The following is a 12,558-nucleotide window of genomic DNA, read 5'->3' as shown; positions in this document are numbered from 1 at the left end:
GATCAGTCTAAATACAGCTCATTGAGTGAGGTCTTAGTGCCAGCATCAGTTTGTGGTGATAAATAGACAGTTACAAAGAATTATAGATGAAAACTCTCTTGATAAATAGAGTAGTCTACAGCTTATCATGAGATACTCTACCTCAGGTGAGCAAAACCTTGAGACTTCCTTACTATTAGATTTCTTGCATCAGCTGTTGTTTACAAATATGCACAGACCCGCCACCCCTTGTCTTTCCTCTGTCGCCATTCACAGGCCCATGCTTTTGGCATAGATGTTAAAGCTCTCTTTTCTGAACTGCAACATTGTAAGATTGTGCCCTCGATGGCACTTTATATACATTGTTTGGTAAGTAACACTACATTTAGATACTTCAAATACTGCCTGAGACACCTTTGCTATTTGTCTCCGTATTGAATAAATAGTGAAACACAATTTGTGATGGTGTTCTTTGTTTGAATGTATATGCATGAAACATACGGTACATTATGGAAAACATGTCTCACACTCAGTCATAGTTAGTAGAATAATGAATGGATTAGCAAGATTTTGGCACTATCAACTTTTAGAAGGTTAGTAGTAAACCACCGAAATATACTTACATTCATTGTCACGAATCCCGCTTCCTGAGTCTGTTTTTGCCTGTGTTCTGTCCTGGAGTGTTTTTCCGGTGTCCTGGAACGCACCCTGTCTGGTTGCCGGGCGACGTAGCTAGTTGGGAGATCTCTGATTACCCGCACCTGTATCCCATCAGCTATCTGCACACCTGGTCCTGATCATCAACCCTCCACTTCATAAGCTCTGACCTGACATCCATTCCCTGCCGGATCGTTAGCCATGAACAGTATGTTGTGCCAGCGTATCAGCCTCCAGTTTGATAGAGTTTGTTTTGTTGTTTTGTACGTCTTGCTTGCCTTGAACTTACCTCCGTTTGTTCTGTCTACAGTCATTCACCCGGAACACTCACCCCATCCCTGCCTGGTCGTCGGTGGCTTCTGTTACTCCCTTGGATCTGCCTATTCACTCCCATCAACTCACCTCCGCTGCCCGCTCCGCCACCTGGATCTTTCTACCTCTACGTTTAAACTTGTAAATAAATACTCACCTTCGTCCTACTCTCCTTGTCCTGGTCTGCTTCTGGGTTCTATTTTAGAAAACCGTGACATTCATTGAACATTAAGTATTTGAAACTCAAACATTCCAGTGTCGTAGTACTTGAGACAGGTCTCGAGACCACATATTGAGTGTCTCGGTCTTATCTTGGTGTTAGATACATTTGTACTCGGTCTTGACTCGGTCTTGGACAGTGAGGACTCATTTCTTTTCGCGAAGAATTATCAGTTTCCATTCAGTCAGCGCATTAAACCACTTCGCCAGGCCAAATACTGCATATACACTCCTTTCTTAAAACACATATCTTAACAGCCTTTATATCTATTATAGACATGTTTGTGCAGCCCTTTACTGCATCCAAAATAGTACCGTTTTTTTTACTCCAGCAATTTTGCAGTGTAATTGCAATTACAGTGCAGTATAACTGCAGATCAACGGCAGTACACTGCAGTTATTCTGCAATTACTGCGTCCAAAATACTACATTCGACTGCAGGTACTGCACTTTTATTGCAGTTTTGAAACTGCAATCTTTTTTTGTGACCAGTTCCCTGTGTGACCGGTTCGGGATTCTGAAAGGACAGCAACTGTAATACCAGTACACATGTTTTTTTGTAAAACACAAAGGCCCAGTGATGCAGGTATATACCCACCTTTTTTTGAGTGGGCATTACTTATTTTCACTTCTTAATCCCTACTGATGCGTATCAAAGTATTGCAGTGGAGATTTACGACAATTATGTAGTACAATAGGAAAATCATGCACAAAGTAGGTTACACAATCACAAATCACATGAAATATATTCGCATACACATGGCCTAGTGGCAGGCAACAAGAGCGCGCAGCTCTCAACTGGTTTCGTATTGGAGCAGCTCACAGAAGAACCCGGTAGGGTAGGAAAGATGCTTCAATTTATGATATCTACCAGTAAATGCTAACTAAGGAAACAAAGGGTATGCAAATCAGGTATTGAAAAAGGGTATAATGTAGTGCTGGTTAGTAGGCTATTTGTGATGCGCAATTTCCATCTTGCGCTGTTCGCATCAGGGGCGTAGACATGAATGGACCTGTGAGGACAGAGGCCCACCCACTGGGGAACCAGGCTCTGACAGGCACACCCAAACAGATTGATGTGGGTTAACCTTTTCACCTAGTGTTCCAAATATCTCTAATGGTCGGCCCTTTCTTTATGTGCGTGATGTCAGAATGCACTCACTGTTCCAAAATGTGATTGTTACGCAACAGGACAGTTATTAACCTGCACTGCTCTCAAATCAAGACACGCTGCCGGCTAATTATCTGTAGCTTATGTTTCAGCTTGTCAATTTTCTAACAAATTGTATTTTCTAAGTACAGTTTGAATTGAGGTGTGTTCTGCCTCCTCATTAATTCACATAGAAGTAGCCCATTTTACTCTTGCGGACAATTTATGTTTGAGGCTTTACTGAGCCAGACAAACTTCTCTCTTCGAAGAGCGCCCAAGCACTTCCCCACTGTTTTCCCAGATCAAGTATGCAGACATTTGCACAATCTTGCAAAAACTTTTTCCACCTGGCACATTTTCTGGATGGCACTCAGATTGCTTTCATTATTGTTTTCCTTAGAAATAATAACTTTGTACATGTGTGCGTATGTATGTATGTATGGAGCATAATGTATTTACAGTTTTATTCCCATGTTTTAAAGTGCTGGTGACAAATCATGCATTCCGATTCTTGCATAGACTGTAATGATTGTGTGGCGCCATGCTTGTTGACATTATATAATTAATTATGGGTGTCACGTAAACATCTAGCAGACCAAAGATGCTATAACAAAATGAGGTGAAGAGATGGTTCACTCATCTTTCGAGTAAACTTTCAAAAGTGAATGACGGTAGATGACACACCCTCTTGAAAATGCATACTGCAGACAGACCAAACTCATCTTGTCTCCTCTTCTCATCTTTGGTTGATGCAAAAAAAAAACATGGCAGCACACACAAACTACCCATCGTCGGAGGCACTGATCAGTGCTAGAGGTGTCACTACAGATCTGGGTTCGATCCCAGCCGGCTGCGACCATGAGGCGGCGTGTTTGTCCGGCTGGGATGTCCTTGTCCCATGGCTTCGGTCGCCAGCTGTACAGTGTTTCCTCTGACACGTTGGTGCATCTGGCTTCCGGGTTAAGTGAGCAGTGTTTCAAGAAGCAGTGCAGCTTGGCGGGGTCATGTTTCGGAGGACGCATGGCTCTTGACCTTCGCCTATCCCGAGTCTGCACGGTAGTTGCAGTGATGGGACAAGACTGTAACTACTAATTGGGCAGGAAAAATATATACTTCAAACAGCTATGGTGAGCTCACCTGTGATGTGATGAATTGTAAATAGTAATTGCTATTAGATAATTCATATTATGGTTTATGTCAGCCGAGAGTTAGCTATATATGACCACTTGTGTTACGTCAATCTTTCCTCAGTTAGCACTAGGACTAATGTAGCCTACATTTTCTGGTTTGGATAAATGTGTTATACTGTCAGTAGTTCTGTGAATGTCTGAACATTGCATCCAAAAATAAACTGGTCTCATTCAGGACATAATGTTGTAAGGACTCTGTTTGTGCAAAATGTTTCTGTGAAAAAAGTGTGGCCAGCTAAAATGACTGTAACGGTGAATGCAAAAGTATTCATCCCCCTTGGCATTTTTCCTATTTTGATGCATTACAACCTGTAATTTAAATTGATTTTTATTAGGATTTCATGTAATGGACATACACAAAATAGTCCAAATTGGTGAAGTGAAATGAAATTAAAAAGGAAAAGTCATGCGTGCATATGTATTCACCCCCTTTGCTATGAAGCCCCTGAATAAGATCCGTTGCAACATATTATTAAGGAGGGCATTAATCAGAGAGACATCAAAGAGACCAAAGATAACCCTGAAGGAGCTGCAAAGCTCCAAAGAGGAGATTGGAGTATCTGTCCATAGGACCACTTTAAGCTGTAGACTCCACAGAGCTGGGCTTTATGGAAGAGTGGCCAGAAAAAAGCCATTACTTAAAGAAAAAAATAAGCAAACATGTTTGGTGTTCACCAAAAGGCATGTGGGAGACTCCCAAACATGTGGAAGAAGTGGCAGGATCATGCTGTGGGGATGTTTTTCATCATCAGGGACTGGGATATGCCTAGCTTATAGAGACATACCCCAGGAGACTTGCAGCTGTAATTGCTCCAAATGGTGGCTCTACAAAGTATTGACTTTGTGGGGGTGAATAGTTATGCACGCTCAAGTTTTCTGTTTTTTTGTCTTATTTCTTGTTTGTTTCACAATAACAAATAGTTTGCATCTTCAAAGTGGTAGTAATGTTGTGTAAATCAAATGATACAAACCCCCCAGAAATCCATTTAAATTCCAGGTTGTAAGGCAACAAAATAGGAACATTGCAGAGGGGGGTGAATACTTTCGCAAGTCACCGTACATTCTAAATAAGCATTCTAATCACACCAATTTGAGCATACACTGCAGGGACATTTACATTATAGGTAACATTTAGATTTTAGTCATTTAGCAGACACTCTTAATTAGCAGACACTCTTAATTATCCAGAGCGACTTCCAGAGCAGTGAGTGCATACATTTGTATACTTTTTTCATACTCATCTCTTGCAGGAATCAACCCTGGCGTTGCAAGCACCATGCTCAACCAACTGAGCTGCACGGACCAATGTAGAATGATCACACCTGTGTTTTGGTACGTGTGAAAGGGTTTTAAGCATTGTTGTGGATTTAGACCATCACATTTCTTTATTATAATAATTTTTTTTAAAGTGTTATTTTGAGAGGGAAATTCTGACAAATCTATTGGAAAATGCATTGAAACACCATTGGAAAAAATAATTTTTCACTCAGGGTGGCTTTCCTTTGCCGTTTGGGAACTTTTGGGCAAAATTAGAGTCTACCCACTTCTCCAGGCACCACTACACCACTGCATAGGGCCGATGGAAAGACAGCAGTCACACACGGCATGATGTTAAAGGATAAGCAGTCCATAAACTCAGACATAACAAGCCAGTAGGTCCCAATCATAAGAATACAAAAACACAACACAACCACCCAATCGAAATGTACAACTATTACTTCGCATTGCAAAAAACATTTCACGGTTAGCACACAAAGTAACCGTTGACCTAAAGTTTCAAGTGGAACTGACAGCGCTGTAACTACTTTGCAGATATGAAACAAACAGACAATCATAATATCAGTCAAAAATATTACATCCCCAGTTTATGCTACAAAACAAACTTGATAAGAGGTTTTAAAAATAGATTCTATTTGACTGAACTTTCCATGATGTACACTAAGGCATTTTTGTCAGAATAGATGGATGCAGTTCAATGCATGATTCATATACACTGCTCAAAAAAATAAAGGGAACACTAAAATAACACATCCTAGATCTGAATGAATGAAATATTCTTATTAAATACTTTTTTCTTTACATAGTTGAATGTGCTGACAACAAAATCACACAAAAATCAATGTATCAATGTAAATCAAATTCATCAACCCATGGAGGTCACACTCAAAATTAAAGTGGAAAACCACACTACAGGCTGATCCAACTTTGATGTAATGTCCTTAAAACAAGTCAAAATGAGGCTCAGTAGTGTGTGTGGCCTCCAAGTGCCTATATGACCTCCCTACAACGCCTGGGCATGCTCCTGATGAGGTGGCGGATGGTCTCCTGATGGATCTCCTCCCAGACCTGGACTAAAGCATCCGCCAACTCCTGGACAGTCTGTGGTGCAACGTGGCGTTGGTGGATGGAGCGAGACATGATGTCCCAGATGTGCTCAATTGGATTCAGGTCTGGATTCAATGCCTTCCTCTTGCAGGAACTGCTGACACACTCCAGCKACATGAGGTCTAGCATTGTCTTGCATTAGGAGGAACCCAGGGCCAACCACACCAGCATATGGTCTCACAAGGGGTCTGAGGATCTCATCTCGGTACCTAATGGCAGTCAGGCTACCTCTGGCGAGCAAATGGAGGGCTGTGCAGCCCCCCAAAGAAATGCCACCACACACCATGACTGACCCACCACCAAACCGGTCATGCTGGAGGATGTTGCAGGCAGCAGAACGTTTCTCTCACGGCGTCTTCCAGACTTTTCACGTCTGTCACATCTAGTGCTGCATTGCTCAGTGTGGAACCTGCTTTCACGCTGTGAAGAGCGACAGGCGCCATGGCGTATATTTCCAATCCTTGGTTGTTTCGTCTGGAAATGCCAAACGTCCTGGTCACGGTGTTGGCTGCTAAGCACAACCCCGCACCCTGTGGATCGTCGGGCCCTCATACCGACCCTCATGTGATGTCTGTTTCCTGATCCGTTTGAGCAGACACATGCACATTGTGGCCTGTGGAGGGTCATTTGCAGGGCTCTTGGACAGTGCTCTCCTTGCACAATAGCGCGGAGGTAGCGTTAACCTGCTTGCTGGGTTGTTGCCTTCTCTCTACCGGCTCCTCTCGACGTCTCCTGAGTACTCGCCTTGTCTCCTGGTAAGCGGCCTCGCATTTGCTCTGGACACTACATCTTGACAGACACAAGCAAACCTTCTTTCCACTATCTCGAAATTGATGTGCATCTGTGATGAAGCTGTCACTTACCTGAGCCACTTGTATGGTTGTAGACTCCGTCTTCATGGCGTCCACTAGAGTGATAAGCAACCTGCCAGCATTCAAAAAGTGACCAAAACAGTCAGCCCAGGTCAAGCATAGGCAACTGAGAAGGGGTCTTGGTGGTCACCACCTGCAGAAACACACTCCTTTTATTGGGGGTGTCTGCAATATTGCCTATAATTGTTTCCAACCTGTTGGCTTATTCCATTTGCACAACACATGTGCAAATTTAATTGTCATCATGTTGCTTCCTAGTGGACAGTTTGATTTTCACAGAAGTGGTGATTTGACTTGGAGTTACATATGTGGTTTTAAGTGTTCCCCTTTATTTTTGGAGCAGTGTAATTTATATTAATATTTTCAATGATGTTCTGATTTAATCTCTTCAGTGATTTCAAGAGGATTTTCTTTGCTGGTCTCTGGGGAGTCAACCTAGCTAGCTAAGTCAGCCATAGGCCTCAGAGAGCCCAGAATAAAGACAGTGGAATCAACGCAATCACATTTTGACTAGGAAACTTTGTGCCTCTATGCATATTGTATTGATCTACGAACCAGAAGTACGAGCCGTTTAATTTGGGCACTGATTTTTTTCCAAAGTGAATACAGCGCCCCCTCCCTATTTGACAAGATTAAGAACCAGTGTATCTTTATTTGCCATACAACTAATTATTTTGATGTAAAAATTTTATGTATGATTCTTTGGTCAGATTAGGTGAGTGCCAAAAATGATCTCGGACATTTCTGGCGAATTGAATGCTGATATTCACAATGTATAACCACGATTTGCAGCTCTAAATATGCACATTTTCGAACAAAACATAAATGTATTGTATAACATGATGTTATAAGACTGTCATCTGATGAAGTTGTTCAACATTTACATTTACATTACATTTAAGTCATTTAGCTGACGCTCTTATCCAGAGCGACTTACAATTTGGAAAGTTCATACATATTCATCCTGGTCCCCCCGTGGGGAATGAACCCACAACCCTGGCGTTGCAAGTGCCATGCTCTACCAACTGAGCCACACGGGACCATCAATGTACGGGACCTTTCAAGGTTAGTGATTAATTTTATCTCTATTTCTGGATTTTGTGAAAGCTACTTATGCGGTGGAATCATGGTGAAAACATGCCGTTGTGTGTTTGGCTATTGTGGTTAGTTAATGGAAATACATATTGTGTTTTCGCTGTAAAACATTTTAAAAAATCAGAAATAGTGGCTGGATTCACAAGATGTTTATCTTTCATTTGCTGTATTGGACTTGTGATTTCATGAAATTATATTATATGATATCCCTGTCGCGTTAGGCTAGGCTATGCTAGTCAGCTTTTTTGATGAGGAGGATCCCGGATCCGGGATGGGTATGAAGTAAAGGTTAACTTAATGCAACCGCTGTGTTAGATTTTTTTTTAAATTACTTTACCACAACATACAGCTTGGGTTATTGTGAGACAGCGCTCACCAACACGGCGGAGAATAGGAGTCAACAAATTACACAGAAATACGAAATAACATCATAAATGTTGTCTTACTTTTGCTGAGCTTCCATCAGAATGTTGTGCAAGGAGTCCTATTTCCAGAATAAATCGTTGTTTGGTTTTAGAATGTCRGTTTCTTCGGTCGAATTAGCAACCTTGMCTAGCATTGTGGCYCGAACATTCCCATCATCTCTTGGCGCAAAGAACGGAAAATTCCAAAAGTCCRAATAAACGTTGAATAAACTGATAAAACTCGGTTGAAAAATCCTACTTTATGATGTTTTTCTCATATGTATCAAATAAAATCAGAGCCGGAGATATTCGTCATGTATACCGAACGCTTTTCAGAAGACAATGTCGAGGTCCCCCGCGCGTCGTCGAAAACAAACAAAATACCGGACCTGTCACTCCAAAAGCTCTTATTCGGCCTCAGATCAAGCTAGACACCCCATTCAACCTTCCACTGCCTGTTGACATCTAGTGGAAGGCGTATGAAGTTCATACATATCGATAAATAAAAGCCAGTTGAATAGGCAGGCCCTGAAACAGAGCCTCGTTTTCAGATTTTTCACTTCCTGTATGGAAGTTTGCTGCCAAATGAGTTCTGTTTTACTCACAGATATAATTCAAACAGTTTTAGAAACTTCTGAGTGTTTTCTATCCAATAGTAATAATAATATGCATATTGTATGATCTAGAACAGAGTACGAGGCCATTTAATTTGGGCACGGTTTTTTCCAAAGTGAATACAGCGCCCCCCTATTGACAAGAAGTTAACGGGATCATTTTCGTAAACGACCGCTGAATTGCAGAGCGCCAAATATATATATATTTTTTAAAGCAATAAAATGTATCACTTACCTTTGATGATCTTCGGATGTTTGCACTCACGAGACAACCAGTTACACAATAAGTGTTCCTTTTGTTCGATAAATATTATTTTTATATCCAAAAACCATTTGGTTGGTGCGTTATGTTCAGAAGGGAAGACGAAAATTCCAAATAGTATCCGTAAAGTTCGTAGAAACATGTCAAACGTTTTTTATAATCAATCCTCAGGTTGTTTTTAACATAACTAATCGATCATATTTCAACCGGACGGTAAACTATCAATAATAGAGAGAAAGAACATGTTGGGCAACAACTTTTGCGCGCATGAACTAATCAAAGGACACCTGGCCATCCACTGACGCGTTTTGATAGATCTAGCAAATATTTCAGAATAAAAGCTTGAAACTATGTCTAAAGCCTGTTCACAACCTGTGGAAGCCATTGGAAAAGGAATCTGGTTGATATCCCTTTAAATGGAGGATAGGCASGCAATGGAACAGGGAWTTTTCWAAATAAGAGSCACTTCCGGGTTGGATTTCCTCAGGTTTTCGCCTGCAAAATCAGTTCTGTTATACTCACAGACAATATGTTGACAGTTTTGGAAACTTTAGAGTGTTTTCTATCCTAATCTTTCAATTATATGCATATTCTAGCATCTGGGCCTTAGAAATAGGCCGTTTACATTGGGAACATTATTTTTCCAAAACATAAAAAATTCTGCCTCCTAGCGTCAAGAAGTTAACTGTATGTACATTGCATTTCTAAATCCAAATGAGCGATAGTTAGGGTGCTAAATATCCATATGTATGATGAGCGTGTTATTCAACTGCATGTACAATAGTTTAATTACTTTGTCTCTCTTTATAAGGATCGACGCTGGTAGAGATGAGAAGCAGGTACAGGGAGTGAACATTTACTTATCAACGGACATGGAACAGGACAGGACAGCGTATGGACATGAACACATAATGACATTAATGCTGACACAGGGAACAAGCAGGGGAGCAGACAGTTCTAGATGGGGCAATCAACAAAGGGAAGGAGTCCAGGTGAGTCCAATGAGCGCAGCTGCACGTAGTGATGGTGACAGGTGTGAGCAATGAAGGGCAGCCTGGCGCCCTCGAGCGCCAGAGAGGGAGAGTGGGAGCAGGCGTGACCCTCCTTCTCCAACTCTTTCATTCCCCACACCTTTCATTGTGTAACAAGTCATCATATCGGGTTAGTCCACTAGGGAGTTTTCATTGCATTACGTTAGTAATGAATGTATGATCTATCCTGTGTGTGTGTTTATGTAATTCTGTGTGATTATTTTGTTAGATAGTAAATAAATAATTAAGCCAATTTGTGTATCGCTGAATCATCTGGTTCATGCAGATTTGAAGTCAACGATGTTCAGAATGAGACTGATGAGACTGATGAGGTAATGATAATTAATGGATGATTAATATGATAACGATATATTCGGATATTCTTCAGTTAATTCGGGAAACGGTAACTCATTCAAAAACTTTTTCTGTGGTGCCCCAAGATTGTTAATGAGTTAATTGTTACATGATTATTTTAATAACGTAATAATTAAACGTAGTTAATTGAGTTGATAAGATCACAGTCATCACATTAATGAGAGTCACGCCACAACACAGCATATCAGAGGCTGTGTTTACATCTTAGAAGCAGGCCATTGGCTGCCTTCATCACGAGGGGTATGCACAGGAGTTCTGTTTGGTTCCAAGTTTAGCAGTTCACAAATTAGCCTGAGCCGACAGTTTTGAAATATACTTTCTCTGAGAAAATATGCAAGAATTTAATGTACCTATACATTTTATATGAATATTTCATTTTCATATACAAAAAGTCAATCAACTTCACACTGTTTTCGGGGTCGAAAAGTCTATTTCTTCAAAGAATCTCATCAACATGTTTATTAACATCATTGTGTTGCCTAAAGATCTGTGAATAACATCATAATTGTCCACATGGAGTTGACAGCCAAAGGAAATTAGAGGACGCTAGAGGTTGGATCCGGTCAAGAGGTAGCCCCATAAGCCCCATCCTGGAACAGTTTCTTTACAGTAATGCTGTTGATGGTGAACCTAGCAGAGAGGGTGAGTGTCGGATGGGGCTTGAGGGAGACTCTTGTGCTGATTAATCAATGATGCTTCATTAACATCCATTCCCTCACCTCTCGTTGTCACAATAGGCTGCATATCTGGGCTAAGCCTGAGCCATGCTGAGGGAATGGGAATGAGGTGTCAACTGGAGAAATATCAATGTGCTACGGGCAATCTTCCAAGGTGAGTATAGTTGATGATAACATTGATAATTGGTGGAAAGTTGATTGTACAGCTCAACATACTCTATATATACAAAAGTATATGGACTCCCCTTCAAATTAGTGGATTCAGCTATTTCAGCCACACCCGTTGCTGACAGGTGTATAAAATCGAGCACACAGTCATGCAATCTCAATAGACAAACATTGGCAGAAGAATGGCCTTGCTGAAGAGCTTTCAACGTGGCAGCTTCACAGGATGCCAGCTTTCTAACAAGTCAGTTCGTCAAATTCCTGCCCTGCTAGAGCTACCCCGGTCAACTGTAAGTGCTGTTATTGTGAAGTAGAAACATCAAGGAGCAACAACGGCTAAGCCGCGAAGTGATAGGCCACACAAGCTCACAGAACGCAACCGCAGAGTGCTGAAGCGCATAGCGTCTGTCCTCGGTTACAACACTCACTACCGAGTTCCAACTGGCAGGACAAATCTTGTCCTACCTGCCTCAATGCATAGTGCCAACTGTAAAGTTTGGTGAGGAATATTGGTCTGGGTCTGTTTTTCATGATTCGGGCTAGGCCCCTTAAATCCAGTGAAAGAAAATCTTAACGCTACAGCGTACAATTACATTCTAGTTTGAGGAAGGCCCTTTATTGTTTCAGCATGACAATGCATGACAATGCTCCCGTGCACAAATGAGGTCAACAGAAATGGTTTGTCGAGATCGGTGTGGAGGAACTTGACTGGCCTGCACAGAGCCCTGACCTCAACCCCATCAAACACCTTTGGGATGAAATGGAAATGCCGACTGCGAGCCAGGCCTAATCGCCCAACATCAGTGCCCAACCTCACTAATGTTCTTGTGGCTGACTGGAAGCAAGTCCCCGTAGCAATGTTCTAACATTTAGTGGAACGCATTCCTAGAAGAGTGGATGCTGTTGCTGCAGCAAAGGGGTGACCAATTCCATATTAATGCCGATGATTTTGGAACGAGATGGTCGATGAGTCGGTGTCCACATACTTTGGTCATGTAGTGTAAGTGCATTTATCCAAATGGAGGGTTGGGTTCAAACAACTGTGGCATACGTCCAGAGAATTGAAAGAGTATGTGAGGCTTGGTATTGACGTAAATATGTTTGTCATCCATGATTTATATAATGTTTGTTTGTCACTAGAGTGAATCACTATCGAAATGGTTCAGAGAGC

The 12,558-nt window shown here is 41.5% G+C and overlaps 1 long non-coding RNA gene across 1 annotated transcript; it reads left to right on the top strand.

Moving 5' to 3' along the window:
- Positions 1 to 662: 662 nt before the first annotated feature.
- Positions 663 to 1,115, top strand: LOC139023536 (uncharacterized). Its single transcript, XR_011474668.1, has 2 exons — positions 663 to 844; positions 947 to 1,115. It is a non-coding gene; the product is annotated as an uncharacterized lncRNA (long non-coding RNA).
- Positions 1,116 to 12,558: the final 11,443 nt, after the last annotated feature.

Source organism: Salvelinus sp. IW2-2015, linkage group LG4p (assembly GCF_002910315.2).
Source record: "Salvelinus sp. IW2-2015 linkage group LG4p, ASM291031v2, whole genome shotgun sequence".
NCBI lineage: Eukaryota > Metazoa > Chordata > Actinopteri > Salmoniformes > Salmonidae > Salvelinus > Salvelinus sp. IW2-2015.
This window is presented reverse-complemented; position numbering and strand designations above follow the sequence as displayed.